General features: G+C 40.2%; 1 pseudogene; it reads left to right on the forward strand.

Moving 5' to 3' along the window:
• The first annotated feature begins 3,832 nt into the window (after positions 1 to 3,832).
• On the forward strand, positions 3,833 to 6,062 carry LOC133085147 (polyadenylate-binding protein 4-like; annotated as a pseudogene).
• The last annotated feature ends 10,421 nt before the right edge of the window (positions 6,063 to 16,483 follow it).

The following is a 16,483-nucleotide window of genomic DNA, read 5'->3' on the forward strand; positions in this document are numbered from 1 at the left end:
AGTCTTCCTTTCAAGTTTTTGCCTCTAATTTCTTTCTCTTATCTAATTATTTTGATAATGCATTCTGAAAAATTAAACAATAAATGGTGATAGTGTAATAGTTAACTTATTCCTGATTTCAGGGAGAATTTCTCTAATGCTTTCCCACTAAGTATGATGTCAGCTCTTGGGTCGAGATAGAGGTATCTTACCATGTTAAGGAAGTATTCACCAATTCCTCTTTTATTAAGAGGTTTCTTTTAATTGAGAATAAGTGTTGGGCTTTATCAAATACCTTTTCAGCATCTTTAAATATAATCATATGATTGTTCTCTCTGGACCTATTAAAATGATTAAAATGATCGACTATATAACTAGATTTCCTAATATTGAATCAATCTTACATTCCTGCAATAATCCCAATTTGTCATACTGTATTTTTCTTTAAATGTAATGTTGGGTTATGTTTGCTAATATTAGAATTTTTACATTGATGTTCATATTCATGAGATTCATGTGTAGTTTTCTTTTTGTGGCTAATCTTTGTTAGTTTTTTTCTTCATTAAATAATTTGGATGTTTTCCTGATTTTCCTATGCCTCAAAATTTTAATCTGGAGTTTAAATAACAATGGAATTATGTGTTCTTTGGAGATTTTGTGGAATTACTTTGTGACACCACCTGAACCTAATGTTTCGCGGAGGGATAACATTCTGACAACTTTATTTTCTCATTGCTAAGTGGCTGTTTAGATTTTCTCTCTCCTTTGAACTTGTTTTGGTAAATTATATTTTCCTTAAAAATTATTCATTTCATTTGAGTTTTCAGATTTATTTGCATAGAATTGAGCAAAGTAGGCTCACAGTATTCTTTTCATTTTCGTGGTATCTATAGTTATTTCAGCTGTATCATTTCTTTGTGTATTTCTGCTTTTTCTCTTTTGTCTGAATTAGTCTAGGTAATAGTTTATCTAATTTAAGTTTTTTCCTTAAAATAAGTCAACTTTTGAATTCATTTATTTTGAATACAATTTTCTGTTTTCTAGTTAATTTGTCTGTAATAATTTCTTTCACTTCTTTTAGGTTCAGTTGTTACTGTCTTCTGCATTAGTTATCAATTACTGCATAAGAAATTACTCTAAAACTTAGTGGCTTTAAAGAACAAGAAAATTTTTAAAATCTCACACAGTTTCTAAGGGTCAGGAATCTAGGTGCAGCTTAGCTGCGTGGTTCTGGCACAGGATCCCTGATGAGATTGCAATCAAGCTGTTAACTGAGGCTGCAGTCATCTGAAAGCTTGACTGGGGCTGGAGAATCAACTTCAAAGAAGCCTCATTCCCATGGCTGTCCATTGGAAGTCTCATCCTTGCCCTGTGGGCCTCTCCACTGGGCTGTCTGAGCATCCTCAAGACATGGCAATTGGCATTCCCTAGAGTGAGTGATCCAAGACAGAAAGGAAGAGAGTGACCAAGATGGAAGTCACAGTGCCTTTTTGTAAATCAGCCTATAAACTCTTTGACAGATGGAATCTACTTCCCCTCCTTTGGCATGTGGGCTGGACTTAGTGACACTTCTGATGGACAGGATAAAGTGGGAGTATTTCTTTTTCTCCTTGTATTTACTGTAGTTCTATCTTTATGAATACTGATGCTGTGATTTTCAGTACTTCTATCACCACTGTTAATTGCACTTTTCAACAAAATAAGAAACCCACTTTTGACTCATTTAATGCTCTTTGTCCTGTGTTCAACCTTATCTGATGTTGAGATGACTAACTTGTTTCCTTTTTGTTTGCATTTGTCTGGTATATTTTACTCATTCTTTTGTTTTCAACCTTTCTGAATCACTTTACTTTAGAGGTTTCTCTTATATATGATGTAAAGTTTAGATTTGCTTTGAGATCCATTCCAAAAGTTATTTTCTTTTAGTAGATGAGGTGAGTCCATTTATATTTACTGGTCTGACAGATCAATTTTGTCTCACTTCTGTCATATTATTTTATATTGTGTTTTCTATTTTGTAGTTTTGTGAAAATTTTTCAACATGTATTCTATTGCTTTACCTATCTGTGCATTTTTTTCATGATAAATAGGAAGTTTTATGTTTTATGTTTTTTCATGATAAATAGGAAGTTTTACAAGTGGTTACCCTGAAATTGTAAGTTTATTTAATAATGAATCCTCAATTTCTTTAGGCAATATGCATTACTTTTCCAGAACTTAAAGAATTGTATGTGGGGACTTCCCTGGCAGTCCAGTGGTTAAGACTCCACACGTCCACTGCAGGGGACACGGGTTCGATCCCTGGTTGGGGAACTAAGATCCCACATGCTGTGTGGCACGGCCAAAAAGAAAAAAAAAAGAATTGTATGTGTTTGTTTTTCGTCCGCATTCTCTTTTCCACCATGCAATTTTTGTGAATTATTTAATCTTTCTTAGTGTTCTTTTTTTTGAACTATTAGACATACCTTTTCCTATATTAATTTACTTGTCAATATTAAAATGATATTCTTTAACCAGCAACTATTAAAGATGAAACCACACAGCAGGTTTTGTATGTGAATTTGCTTCACCTTTACTTTCCACTTCTTTCACCCTTATCCTCCCAACTTACATTACTTATATCGTGTCTGCATTTTTAGGGCACATAATATTTACTTTCTGGTCTATAATCCAAACCACACATTTATTTAGTCTTAGTGCTAATACACTCAGTGCTTATGTTGGTCCCCTTTCTCTCTTATCTTGATTGAGAAAGTTAAACTTAGTCGTCTAGGCTGTTCCCCAAGGAGGGCTTTGGGAACAATATTCTCTGAATTCTTGCATCTTCAGAAGTATTTGCCTGTGGCCCTTATACCCAAATAACATCTTTAGGTTGCAATTCTTTACTTGAGGATGTTGAAGATGTTACTCCTATGACTTCTAGCATGGATTGCTGCTGTGGAGAAGTCTGAGGCCAGCATACACTTTATCCTTTTATAAATTAATCTCCTCTCCGCCCCGGGTCGCCGCAGCCTCTGCCGCTTTCGGGCCTAGCAGCCTGAAGAAAAAAAAAAAGAGAAAAAGATTTTAAAAAAACCCGAAAACGCTTTAAAATCTTTAAAAAAAAGAAAGAAAAAAAAAAAGAGCGAATCCTCCTCGGAGAACCCGCGGGGAAGTCACTTTTGCACGCTTCCGGCCTGCCCGCCGCCGCCGCCGCCGCCGCCGCCGCACCTGGGCGTCCATCGGTCCCCGTCCGTCGGTCCGGTGGTGAGCCGCTTGCGCGCCCGCGTCCACGCGCCTCTGCCCGCCGCCCGGCCGCGCCGCGTGGCAACCCCGCGCCCGCCGCCCTCGCCCCCCGCATGCCGACCTCCGCGCTCCACGTGTCCGCGCTGCCCTTCGCCAGCCCGGCGTGGGAGGCGGCTGCGCTCTCCGGCCGCCCGGGGGTTGCCGAGTCGGCACAGACAAATATTTGGTTTCCCTCTTCCCCGGGCTGCTGTAATCTTAAACCGCTGGGAGCCCGAGGCCTATATTTATAGAGAAATGCACGTTCTGGAGGCCGCCTGTGGGCACCACTGGGTTGCCTCGGGAAGAATTTTTGTAATTTGGAGGACAGTCCCCGTTTTCATTGTTTTCATTTTTTTTGAAATTGGGAGCTTCCAGACCAGGACAGCTGAAAATTAACAAACTCCCAGGGAGGGAAGGCCATATTGTTTTTGAGAGCCTTTTGTCTGCAGTTGGGCAGTCTCGTCCGAGTCGTCCCCACACTCCTCTCCAGCCCTCAGAGCCGACTCCAGCTTCTCTGAGCTTTGCTGCCACCTGTGGGCCGCGGCTCGGAGTGGAGCCCCCTTTGTCCTGTGTGGCGCCCCCTAAAAAGTCCTCCTGGCGGGGCTCGGGGTGCTGGGGGCTGGGGAGATGAACGCTGCGGCCAGCAGCTACCCCATGGCCTCCCTGTACGTGGGTGACCTGCACTCGGACGTCACCGAGGCCACGCTGTACGAAAAGTTCAGTCCTGCGGGGCCTGTGCTGTCCATCCGGGTCTGCCGCGACATGATCACCCGCCGCTCCCTGGGTTATGCCTACGTGAACTTCCAGCAGCCGGCTGACGCTGAGCGGGCCTTGGATACCATGAACTTTGATGTGATTAAGGGAAAGGCAATCCGTATCATGTGGTCTCAGAGGGATCCCTCTTTGAGAAAATCTGGCGTGGGAAATGTCTTCATCAAGAACCTGGACAAATCTATAGATAACAAGGCACTTTATGATACTTTTTCTGCTTTTGGAAACATTCTGTCCTGCAAGGTGGTGTGTGATGAGAACGACTCTAAGGGTTATGCCTTTGTCCACTTCGAGACCCAGGAGGCTGCCGACAAGGCCATCGAGAAGATGAATGGCATGCTCCTCAATGACTGCAAAGTGTTTGTGGGCAGATTCAAGTCTCGAAAAGAGCGGGAAGCTGAGCTTGGAGCCAAAGCTAAGGAATTCACCAATGTTTATATCAAAAACTTTGGGGAAGAGGTGGATGATGAGAGTCTGAAAGAGCTATTCAGCCAGTTTGGTAAGACTCTAAGTGTCAAGGTGATGAGAGATCCCAGTGGGAAATCCAAAGGCTTTGGCTTTGTGAGTTACGAAAAACACGAGGATGCCAATAAGGCCGTGGAGGAGATGAATGGAAAAGAAATCAGCGGGAAAGTCATTTTCGTCAGCCGTGCACAGAAGAAAGTGGAACGGCAGGCCGAGTTAAAGCGAAAATTTGAACAGCTGAAACAGGAGAGAATTAGTCGGTATCAGGGGGTGAACCTCTACATTAAGAACTTGGATGACACCATTGATGATGAGAAGTTAAGGAAAGAGTTTTCTCCTTTTGGATCAATCACCAGTGCTAAGGTGATGCTGGAGGATGGGAGAAGCAAAGGGTTTGGATTTGTCTGCTTCTCATCCCCTGAAGAGGCAACCAAAGCAGTCACGGAGATGAACGGACGCATCGTGGGCTCCAAGCCACTGTATGTCGCCCTGGCCCAGAGAAAGGAAGAGAGAAAGGCTCACCTGACCAACCAGTATATGCAGCGGGTGGCCGGGATGAGAGCGCTTCCCGCCAATGCCATCTTAAATCAGTTCCAGCCTGCAGCTGGGGGCTACTTTGTGCCAGCAGTTCCACAGGCTCAGGGAAGACCTCCATATTACACACCTAACCAGTTAGCACAGATGAGGCCTAATCCACGCTGGCAGCAAGGTGGGAGACCTCAAGGCTTCCAAGGAATGCCAAGTGCTATACGCCAGTCTGGGCCTCGTCCAGCTCTTTGCCATCTGGCTCCAACTGGTAATGCTCTGGCCTCTCGTGGCCTCCCTACTACCGCTCAGAGAGTCGGGTCTGAGTGCCCGGACCGCTTGGCTATGGACTTTGGTGGGGCTGGTGCCGCCCAGCAAGGGCTGACAGCTGCCAGTCTGGAGGTGTTCCCACAGCTGTGCAGAACCTAGCGCCTCGTGCCGCTATCGCTGCCGCCGCTCCTCGGGCTGTTGCACCTTACAAATACGCCTCCAGTGTCCGCAGCCCTCACCCCACCATCCAGCCCCTGCAGGCACCCCAGCCTGCGGTCCACGTGCAGGGGCAGGAGCCGCTGACCGCCTCCATGCTGGCCGCAGCACCCCCCCAGGAACAGAAACAGATGCTGGGTGAACGTTTGTTCCCGCTCATCCAGACGATGCACTCAAACCTGGCTGGGAAGATTACGGGGATGCTGCTGGAGATTGACAACTCGGAGCTGCTGCACATGCTGGAGTCCCCCGAGTCTCTCCGCTCCAAGGTGGATGAAGCTGTGGCGGTCCTACAGGCTCATCATGCCAAGAAAGAAGCTGCCCAGAAGGTGGGCGCCATTGCTGCTGCTACCTCTTAGACAAGGACAAACCGATTCAAAAGCTAAATAAACCCTCATGGAATTCAGCTCAAGGTTTGAAGACGTCCTAGCTTGTCCTATGGACCTCAACACCAAGAACCACAAATTGCAAATTTAATAGGTCATTTTGTATCAAAAGGTCAATTATGAAGCACCTAGAATTTTTCAATTAAAAGAATATATTCTCTGGGTTCTGATATGGCCCAAACAGTGTTAACTTTTGTTTTTCTGTTGTGAGTTTTGATTTTTTCCCCCCAGAAACTGGTTTTATTTGATGTACCCAAGTCTTAAGTTTCTCAATAAAGAAAAAATCTCCATAAAAAAAATAAAAATAAAAATAATCTACCTTGTTGCCAAAAAAATGTTGTCATCATGTTGTTGTCTTGAAGTCCAATAACTTTACTAGGATATGTCTCAGTGTTAGCTGTTCTGAGTCAGTTTTCCTGGAATGTGGTGTGTTCTTTTTCAGTAGATATGTTTTATTTCAGGACAGTTTTCTTGAATTATATCTTTAAGTATTTGGTTAGGATTCATTGTTTTCTTCTTCAGCAACTCCAAGTATGCATAAGTTTGATCTCTTTTGCCTATCCCCTACATCTTCTTCCTTTTTATCTGTTTAACTCTTTTTTCCTTTTGCCTTCATTTGTCTTCCCTCCTTCCTTCCTTCACCTCACCTCCTACTTCTGTCCTCTATGTTCCTCACTGTGTTTTCAGCAGTAGTTGGTCTCCTTGGTGCTTCTTCCAATTTCACTTTAATTTCTGTGATGGTTTTATTCTTTCCTTCAACCTTTTTCCTAAACTCTGCCAGATCACATATCACTTCCCCCTCTGTCACATCATGATCTCTTCCTGGAGCTCTTGCATCTCTGATTCGTGCTCTTCCTTCATATAATCAATTGCTTCATCAAGCTTTTTAAATTTGGGGCAGAAAGTTTAGTCATAAATTTCATTGACCCTGTGGCAATATTTTCTTGGTGCTTGTCTGCCACTTGTTTTATTTTTTTCCTGTGTTTTTGTTGATCTTCTGACTGTTTCTTTTTTATCTTTCAACTTTGCAATATGAGTTTTTCCTCAATGAGATATTTGCAAAAGTTCACATTGAGGAAGAGCCAAGGCCAACTGAAACTTTCCTTATGTTGCAGAGTGTTGGGTGTACATTTGTTTTTCTTGAGTCAATGGGGTTTAGTAGCTCTGAGGTTCTCCAAAGCAAAGTTACTTCTCTCCGCCTCTGGCAGAGATAGACTGCTTTCTACAAATATGACTTGTGTCTATGATTTTTTTCTTTTAGCCTCACTTTTTCTTCTTCTTGGAATAAAACCATGTACAAGGGTACTCCTACTGCCAGCACATGCACCCTGTTTACATATAAACGTGTATTTATATGGAAATTTATTACATATAAATATATTAGGTTACATGTTCCCTCCAAATTTTCATTTATGAGATGACTGATCAAAAAGCTTAGAGAACACTGAAGTCAAGAAAACCACGTGTATTAAATGCTGTTATAAAGGCAGATACATAAAGCTTGTTGCATACAAGGTATTAGGTGTTACACATCAGGGTAAACCTTCACCTTTGAAAAGTATGTTTTGTCTTTTTCCAGGATCTGTGCTGCAGGTCCTCTCTCTCCATGCATTGCAAAATAATCTCCACTACTTTTGGCAGTGCTTTCACTTATTTTACAGTTTGAGGTTCTAGCTATTTCTCAGTTTTCTCAGAAGTGGAGTTGGTAAGTAAAAACAAGAAAGAAGAAAAAGAAACACTCCTCTTCTTCTTGACAGGATACTATAATGTCTGCATATGACACCTGAAACTTCTATAGCCACTGTACAACCATGACAGGAAAGACAAGAGCAAAGATGGCAGACCCTACATCCTCAATGATGTCATGAAGCTGCAACTCTGGACTTGTTATGTATGATAATTGTAAGTTTAAGATGGCAGAGTAGAAGGATGTGCACTCACTCCCTCTTGTGAGAGCACCGGAATCACAACTAACTGCTGAACAATCATCAACAGGAAGACACTGGAACTCACCAAAAAAGATACCCCACGTCCAAAGACAAAGGAGAAGCCACAATGAGATGGTAGGAGGGCCTCAATGAGACAGTAGGAGGGGCACAATCACAATAAAATCAAATCCCATAACCACTGGGTGGGTGATTCACAAACTGGAGAAGAATTATACCACAGAAGTCCACCCACTTGAGTTAAGGTTCTGAACCCCACATCAGGCTTCCCAAATTAGGGGTCCGGCAATGGGAGGAGGAGTTCCCAGAGAATCAGACTTTGAAGGCTAGCAGGATTTGATTGCAGTACTTCAACAGGACTGGGGGAAACAGAGACTCCACTCTTGGAAGGCACACACAAAGTAGTGTGCACATCAGGACTCAGGGGGAGGGAGCAGTGACCTCATAGGATACTGAACCAGACCTACCTGCTAGTGTTGGAGGGTCTCCTACAGAGGCAGGGGGTGGCTGTGGCTCACCGCAGGGACAGGGACACTGGCAGCAGAAGTTCTGGGAAGTACTCCTTGGTGTGAGCCCTCTTGGAGTCCACCATTAGCCCCACCAAAGTGCCTGTAGGCTCCATGGCTGGGTCGCCTCAGGCCAAACAACCAACAGAGAGGTAACTCAGCCCCACCCATCAGCAGACAAACGGATTAAAGTTTTACTGAGCTCTGCCCACCAGAGCAACACCCAGCTCTACCCACCACCAGTCCCTCCCATTAGGAAGCTTGAAAAGCCTTTTAGATAGCCTCATCCACCAGAGGGCAGACAGCAGAAGCAAGAAGAACTACAATGCTGCAGCCTGTGGAACAAAAACCACATTCACAGAAAGACAGACAAAATGAAAAGGCAGAGGACTATGTACCAGATGAAGGAACAAGATAACACCCCAGAAAAACAACTAAATGAAGTGGAGATAGGCAACCTTACAGAAAAAGAATTCAGAGTAATGATAGTGAAGATGATCCAGGACCTCAGAAAAAGAATGGAGGCAAAGATCGAGAAGATGCAAGAAATGTTTAACAAAGACCTAGAAGAATTAAAGAACAAACACCTAGAAGAATTAAAGAACAAACAGTGATGAACAATACAATAACTGAAATGAAAAATACACTAGAAGGAATCAATAGCAGAATAACTGAGGCAGAAGAACAGATGAGTGACCTGAAATACAGATTGGTGGAATTCACTGCTGCAGAACAGATTAAGAAAAAAAGAAAGAAAAGAAATGACGACAGCCTAAGAGACCTCTGGGACAAGATTAAACACACCAACATTTGCATTATAGGGGTCCCAGAAAGAGAAGAGTGATAGAAAAGACCTGAGAAAATACTTGAAGAGATTATAGTTGAAAACTTCCCTAACATGGGAAAGGAAATAGTGACCCAAGTCCAGGAAGTGCAGAGAGTCCCAGGCAGGATAAACCCAAGGAGAAACACACCGAGACATGTAGTAATCAAATTGACAAAAATTAAAGACAAAAAATATTATTAAAACGACAAGAGAAAAATGACAAATAACATACAAGGGAACTCCTGTAAGGTTAACAGCTGATTTCTCAGCAGAAACTCTACAAGCCAGAAGGGACTGGCATGATATATTTAAAGTGATGAAAGGGAAGAACCTACAACCAAGATTACTCTACCCAGCAAGGATTTCATTCAGATTCGATGGAGAAATTAAAACCTTTACAGACAAGCAAAAGCCAAGAGAATTCAGCACCACCAAACCAGCTTTAAAACAAATGCTAAAGGAACTTCTCTAGGCAGGAAACACAAGAGAAGGAAAGACCTACAATAACAAACCCAAAACAATTAAGAAAATGGTCATAGGAACATACATATCGATAACTACCTTAAATGTAAATGGATTAAATGCTCCAACCAAAAGACATAGACTGGCTGAATGGATACAAAAACAAGACCCATATATATGCTGTCTACAAGAGACCCACTTCAGACCTAGGGACACGTACAGACTGAAAGTGAGAGGATGGAAAAAGATATTCCATGCAAATGGAAATCAAAAGAAAGCTGGAGTAGCAATTCTCATATCAGACAAAATAGACCTTAAAATAAAGTGACAAATAAGAGACAAAGAAGGACACTACATAATAATCAAGGGATCAATCCAAGAAGAAGATATAACAACTGTAAATATTTATGCACCCAACACAGGAGCACCTCAATACATAAGGCAAATGCTAACAGCCATAAAAGGGGAAATCGACAGTAACACAATAATAGTAGGGGACTTTAACACACCCCACTTTCACCAATGGACAGATCAACCAAAATGAAATAAATAAGGAAACACAAGCTTTAAATGACACATTAAACAAGATGGACTTAATTGATATTTAAGGACATTCCATCCAAAAACAACAGAATACACTTTCTTCTCAAGTGCTCATGGAACATTGTCCAGGGTAGATCATATCTTGGGTCAAGCCTTGGTAAATTTAAGATAATTGAAATCGTATCAGGTGTCTTTTCTAACCACAACGCTATGAGACTAGATATCAATTACAGGAAAAAATCTGTAAAAAATACAAACACATGGAGGCTAAACTATATGCTACTAAATAACCAAGAGATCACTGAAAAAATCAAAGAGGAAATCAAAAATACCTAGAAACAAATGACAATGAAAACATGACGACCCAAAACCTATGGTATGCAGCAAAAGCAGTTCTAAGAGGGAAGTTTATAGCAATACAATCCTACCTCAAGAAACAAGAAAAATCTCAAATAATCAGCCTAACCTTATACCTAAAGCAATTAGAGAAAGAAGAATAACAACAACAAAAAAACTCCAAAGTTAGCAGAAGGAAAGAAATCATAAAGATCAGATCAGAAAGAAATGAAAAAGAAATGAAAGAAACAATAGCAAAGATCAATAAAACTAAAAGCTGGTTCTTTGAGAAGATAAAATTGATAAACCATTAGCCAGACTCATCAAGAAAAAAAGGGAGAAGACTCAAATCAGCAGAATTAGAAATGAAAAAGGAGAGGTAACAACTGACGCTGCAAAAATACAAAGGATTATGGGAGATTACTACAAGCAACTATATGCCAATAAAATGGACAGCCTGGAAGAAATGGACAATTTCTTATAAAAGCACAACCTTCTGAGACTGAACCAGGAAGAAATAGAAAATATAAACAGACCAATAACAAGCACTGAAATTGAAACTGTGATTAAAAATCGTCCAACAAAGAAAGGCCCAGGACCAGATGGCTTCACAGGCAAATTCTATCAAACATTTAGAGAAGAGCTAACACCTATCCTCAAATTCTTCCAAAATATAGCAGAGGGAGGAACACTCCCAAACTCATTCTACGAGGTCACCATCACCCTGATACCAAAACAAGACAAAGATGTCCCCAAAAAAGAAAACTACAGACCAATATCACTGATGAACATAGATGCAAAAATGCTCAACAAAATACTAGCAAACAGAACCCAGCAGCACATTAAAAGGATCAGGCACCATGATCAAGTGGGGTTATCCCAGGGATGCAAGGATTCTTCAATATACACAAATCAATCAATGTGATAAACCATATTAACAAAGTGAAGGATAAAAACCATATGATAATCTCAATAGATGCAGAAAAATCTTTCGACAAAATTCAACACCCATTTATGGTAAAAACCCTCCAGAAAGTAGGCATAGAGGGAACTTACCTCATATAGGTAAAGAGGTAAAGAGGGCCTTTACCTATAATAAAGGCCATATATGACAAACCCACAGCCAACATCGTTCTCAATGGTAAAAAACTGAAACCATTTCCTCTAAGATCAGGAAAAAGACAAGGTTGTACACTCTCACTACTATTATTCAACATAGTTTTGGAAGTTTTAGCCACAGCAATCAGAGAACAAAAAGAAATAAAAGGAATCCAAATCGGAAAAGAAGAAGTAAAACTGTCACTGTTTGCAGATGACATCATTCTATACATAGAGAATCCTAAAGATGCTACCAGAAAACTACTAGAGCTAATCAATGAATTTGGTAAAGTAGCAGGGTACAAAATTAATGCACAGAAATCTCTTGCATTCCTATACACTAATAATGAAAAATCTGAAAGAGAAATTAAGGAAACACTCCCATTTACCATTGTAACAAAAAGAAAATACCTAGGAATAAACCTACCTAAGGAGGTAAAACACCTTTATTCAGAAAACTATAAGACACTGATGCAAGAAATTAAAGACAACACAAACAGATGGAGAGATATACCATGTTCTTGGATTGGAAGACTCAACATTGTGAAAATGACTATACTACCCAAAGTAATCTACAGATTCAGTGCAATCCCTGTCAAACTACCAATGACATTTTTCACAGAACTAGAACAAAAAATTTCACAATTTGTATGGAAACACATAAGACCCCAAATAGCCAAGGCAATCCTGGGAAAGTAAAACGGAGCTGGAGGAACCAGGCTCCCTGACTTTAGACTATACTACAAAGCTACAGTAATCGAGACAGTATGGTACTGGCACAAAAACAGAAATATAGATCAATGGAACAGGATAGAAAGCCCAGAGATAAACCCACGCACATATGGTCACCTTATCTTTGATAAAGGAGGCAAAAATATACAATGGAGAAAAGACAGCCTCTTCAATAAGTGGTGCTGGGAAAACTGGACAGCTACATGTAAAAGAATGAAATTATAACACTCCCTAACACCATACACAAAAATAAACTCAAAATGGATTAAAGACCTAAATGTAAGGCCAGACACTATCAAACTCTTAGAGGAAAACATAGGCAGAACATTCTATGACATAAATCACAGCAAGATCCTTTTTGACCCACCTCCTAGAGAAATGGAAATAAAAACAAAAATAAACAAATGGGACCTAATGAAACTTAAAAGCTTTTGCACAACAAAGGAAACCATAAACAAGACGAGAAGAAAACCCTCAGAATGGGCGAAAATATTTGCAAATGAAGCAACTGACAAAGGATTAATCTCCAAAATTTACAAGCAGCTCATGCAGCTCAATATCAAGAAAACAAACAACCCAATCCAAAAATGGGCAGAAGACCTAAATAGACATTTCTCCAAAGAAGATATACAGATTGCCAACAAACACATGAAAGGATGCTCAACATCACTAATCATTAGAGAAATGCAAATCAAAACTACAGTGAGGTATCACCTCACGCCAGTCAGAATGGCCATCATCAAAAAATCTACAAACAATAAATGCTGGAGAGGGTGTGGAGAAAAGGGAACCCTCTTGCACTGTTGGTGGGAATGTAAGTTGATACAGCCACTATTGAGAACAGTATGGAGGTTCCTTAAAAAACTAAAAATAGAACTACCATACGACCCAGCAATCCCACTACTGGGCATATACCCTGAGAAAACCATAATTCAAAAAGAGTCATGTACCACAATGTTCATTGCAGCTCTATTTACAATAGCCAGGACATGGAAGCAACCTAAGTGTCCACCGACAGATGAATGGATAAAGAAGATGTGGCACATATATACAATGGAATATTACTCAGCCATAAAAAGAAACGAAATTGAGTTATTTGTAGTGAGGTGGATGGACTTAGAGTCTGTCCTACAGAGTGAAGTAAGTCAGAAAGAGAAAAACAAATATCGTATGCTAACACTAATATATGGGATCTAAAAAAAAAAAATGGTTCTGAAGAACCTAGGGGCAGGACAGGAATAAAGACGCAGACATAGAGAATGGACTTGAGGACACAGGGATGGGGATGGGTACGCTGGGACAGAGTGAGGGGGTGGCATGGACGTGTATACACTACCAAATGTAGGGTGGATGGCTGGTGGGAAGTGGCCGCGTGGCACAGGGAGATCAGCTTGGTGCTTTGTGACCACCTGGAGGGGTGAGATAAAGGAGGGTGTGAGGGAGACACAAGAGGGAGGGGATATGGGGATATATGTATATGTATAGCTGATTCACTTTGTTATAAAGCAGAGGCTAACACACCATTGTAGAACAGTTATACTCCAATAAAGATGTTAAAAAAAAAAAAAGCTTAGAGAACACTGAAGTCAAGAAAATCACGTGTGGTGGTGGGATGAACTGGGAGACTGGGATTGACATGTATACACTAATATGTATAAAATAGATCACTAATAAGAACCTGCTATATAAAAAACAAATAAATAAAATTCAAAAAAAAAAGAAAATCATGTACTAAATAGTGTTATAAAGGTAAATACCTAAGGTTGTTGGCCCAGAGAGAATAACAGCTCCATCTTCTAATAAGCCTAGATAGATATCACACATTATGTTAGCAGTATGCATTGTGGAGAAAAATGGTTTGAGGAATAATATCTGATAGAAACACAATAATAATAACATACTTTTGATAGTTTTGCAATTTGATAGTATAATGTTTTGCAAAGCACTTTTACATATTATTGATACTTTATTTGATCCTGCAAATGGCCCATTGAAAGGGATATTATTTCCTTTTCACAAATATGGAATATGAAACCTACAGAGACTGTGACTTATATAAGGCCACACAGATGAATGTCAAACCCTGATCACTGAAGTCTTCAGCTACTGCTTGGAATTTAGGGAATGATAACGTTGCTTGGTGGATATGGACCCATACAAAAGCAAGTCCTATAGTTTAAGAAGCTACGTAGTCACTGAACTTTCCTAATCAAAACACAGAATTCCTGGAATGAAAGCAGACAGAGATGTCAGTTTTTTCAAATACTTGAGGCAGTATTTTCAAAGTCTCTTAGACTGGCTCTGTAGCACAAAAAGATAGGGAGATATATTCATTCTTCAGTTTGTTTATCAATGAATCTTTTCAAGGCTGTAACGGAATTGGATTTGGGAATGAGAACTGGAATACAGTCTAATATTCTTTGTCATCTTACACATTTTATTTTCTTTTTTTTTTTAAAATATGCCATTTTAACCTTTTTAATTTAATTTATTTATTTATTTATTTATTTTTGGCAGCGTTGGGTCTTCGTTTCTGTGCAAGGGCTTTCTCTAGTTGCGGCAAGCGGGGGCCACTCTTCATCGCGGTGCGCGGGCCTCTCACTATCGCGGCCTCTCTTGTTGCGGAGCACAAGCTCCAGACGCGCAGGCTCAGTAGTTGTGGCTCACGGGCCTAGTTGCTCCGCGGCATGTGGGATCTTCCCAGACCAGGACTCGAACCCGTGTCCCCTGCATTGGCAGGCAGATTCTCAACCACTGCGCCACCAGGGAAGCCCACGTTTTATTTTCAACTTATTCAGTGTTCAGATGGCCAGTGGTTTGTTATCAAGTCAATTACTATTTGAGAGTACATCAAATAACCATCACTTAAAATGTCACAATAGCTTCATTCTTTTTAAATAAACCGCCTCTTCCATAATTTATTCTGATGCTTTGTGCCAGATGCTATGCAATCAAATAATTGAAACTTCTATCACTTCTAAATGTATCGTAGGCACAGCCAAGTGTATAGTATTTTATTGATTTATTAGTACAGTCAAAATTGTGTGTGTGTGTGTATGTGTGTGTGTAGGGTAAAGCACAAGACAGTTGTGAATAGATTAGCCATGCTCAAAGATTTCAAAAGATGTATAAACGACATTTTGTTTTAGGCATTATTTAGCAACCACTGCCATTTGCTTTCACAAATTTATGAATGCATAACTGTTTAAATAAGATTGCTTTAATCACAGATAGCTGCAAGATTTTTCCAAAGAATATTTTAAAAATAATATTGAATATTTGTGAAGGGTTGGTTTTCTAAATAAATTCCAGGCTTTGGAATAGTTGGCAATCTCCCCTTGACAAACATTCTTGCCTAGAAAATGTCCACTTTTTACTATTAAAAGATAGGTTGAAAAACTACAAAAAGGAAGGAAAGGAGGGAGGGAAGAAGATTTCATTGGAAAGTATATGTTTATGTATTAGGAATTTCAAGTGAAACTAAAAGTTGAGAGGAGGCTCTTTTTTTTATATGAAATTATCTCCTTGCTTTCTATGACTAATTCTCCAGGCCCTAAAATGGCTAATTAAAACCTAACTGTATTGCTTAGTTAATTCAGTTGACAGTTAACCCCAGGGAATATTTTGGCAGTTAATTATATACATTGACAATTTTTATATGGTAGGTATAAATTTATAGTGATAACAGCTATAATATCCCACCCCAGCAAACAAATTTTTGTTCACCCAAAGGTTTAGATTAATCTTAATCAGTAGCAAGAAATGTAACTGAGTTAGTTTGATAAGTGATTATTTCCAAAGTGCTTCAAAGAGCCTATCATTCTTATGAATTGTTTTTCTGCTGTAGTACAATCTGCAAAAAGATATATATTTCTAAGGACCACACATTGGTGAGTAAATAAGAATCTCTCTCTCTCTCTCTCTCTCTCTCTTTCTGTCTCTCTCTCTCTCACACACACACACACACACACACACACACACACACATTTTAGAGTTAGATTTCTTCTCATCTTCAAGTTTTACTCCATTTCAGACTCATAATTTAAACTAGTACTCTGAGCCCAAGGACCTGCTAAGCTAAAAATATAATAGAACCTCATACCAAAGGAATTTATGGTCTAATTGGGAGACAAGACTTTGAAGATATAAACCAGAGAA

The sequence above is a fragment of the Eubalaena glacialis genome, chromosome 2 (genome assembly GCF_028564815.1).
Source record: "Eubalaena glacialis isolate mEubGla1 chromosome 2, mEubGla1.1.hap2.+ XY, whole genome shotgun sequence".
NCBI classification, from domain to species: domain Eukaryota; kingdom Metazoa; phylum Chordata; class Mammalia; order Artiodactyla; family Balaenidae; genus Eubalaena; species Eubalaena glacialis.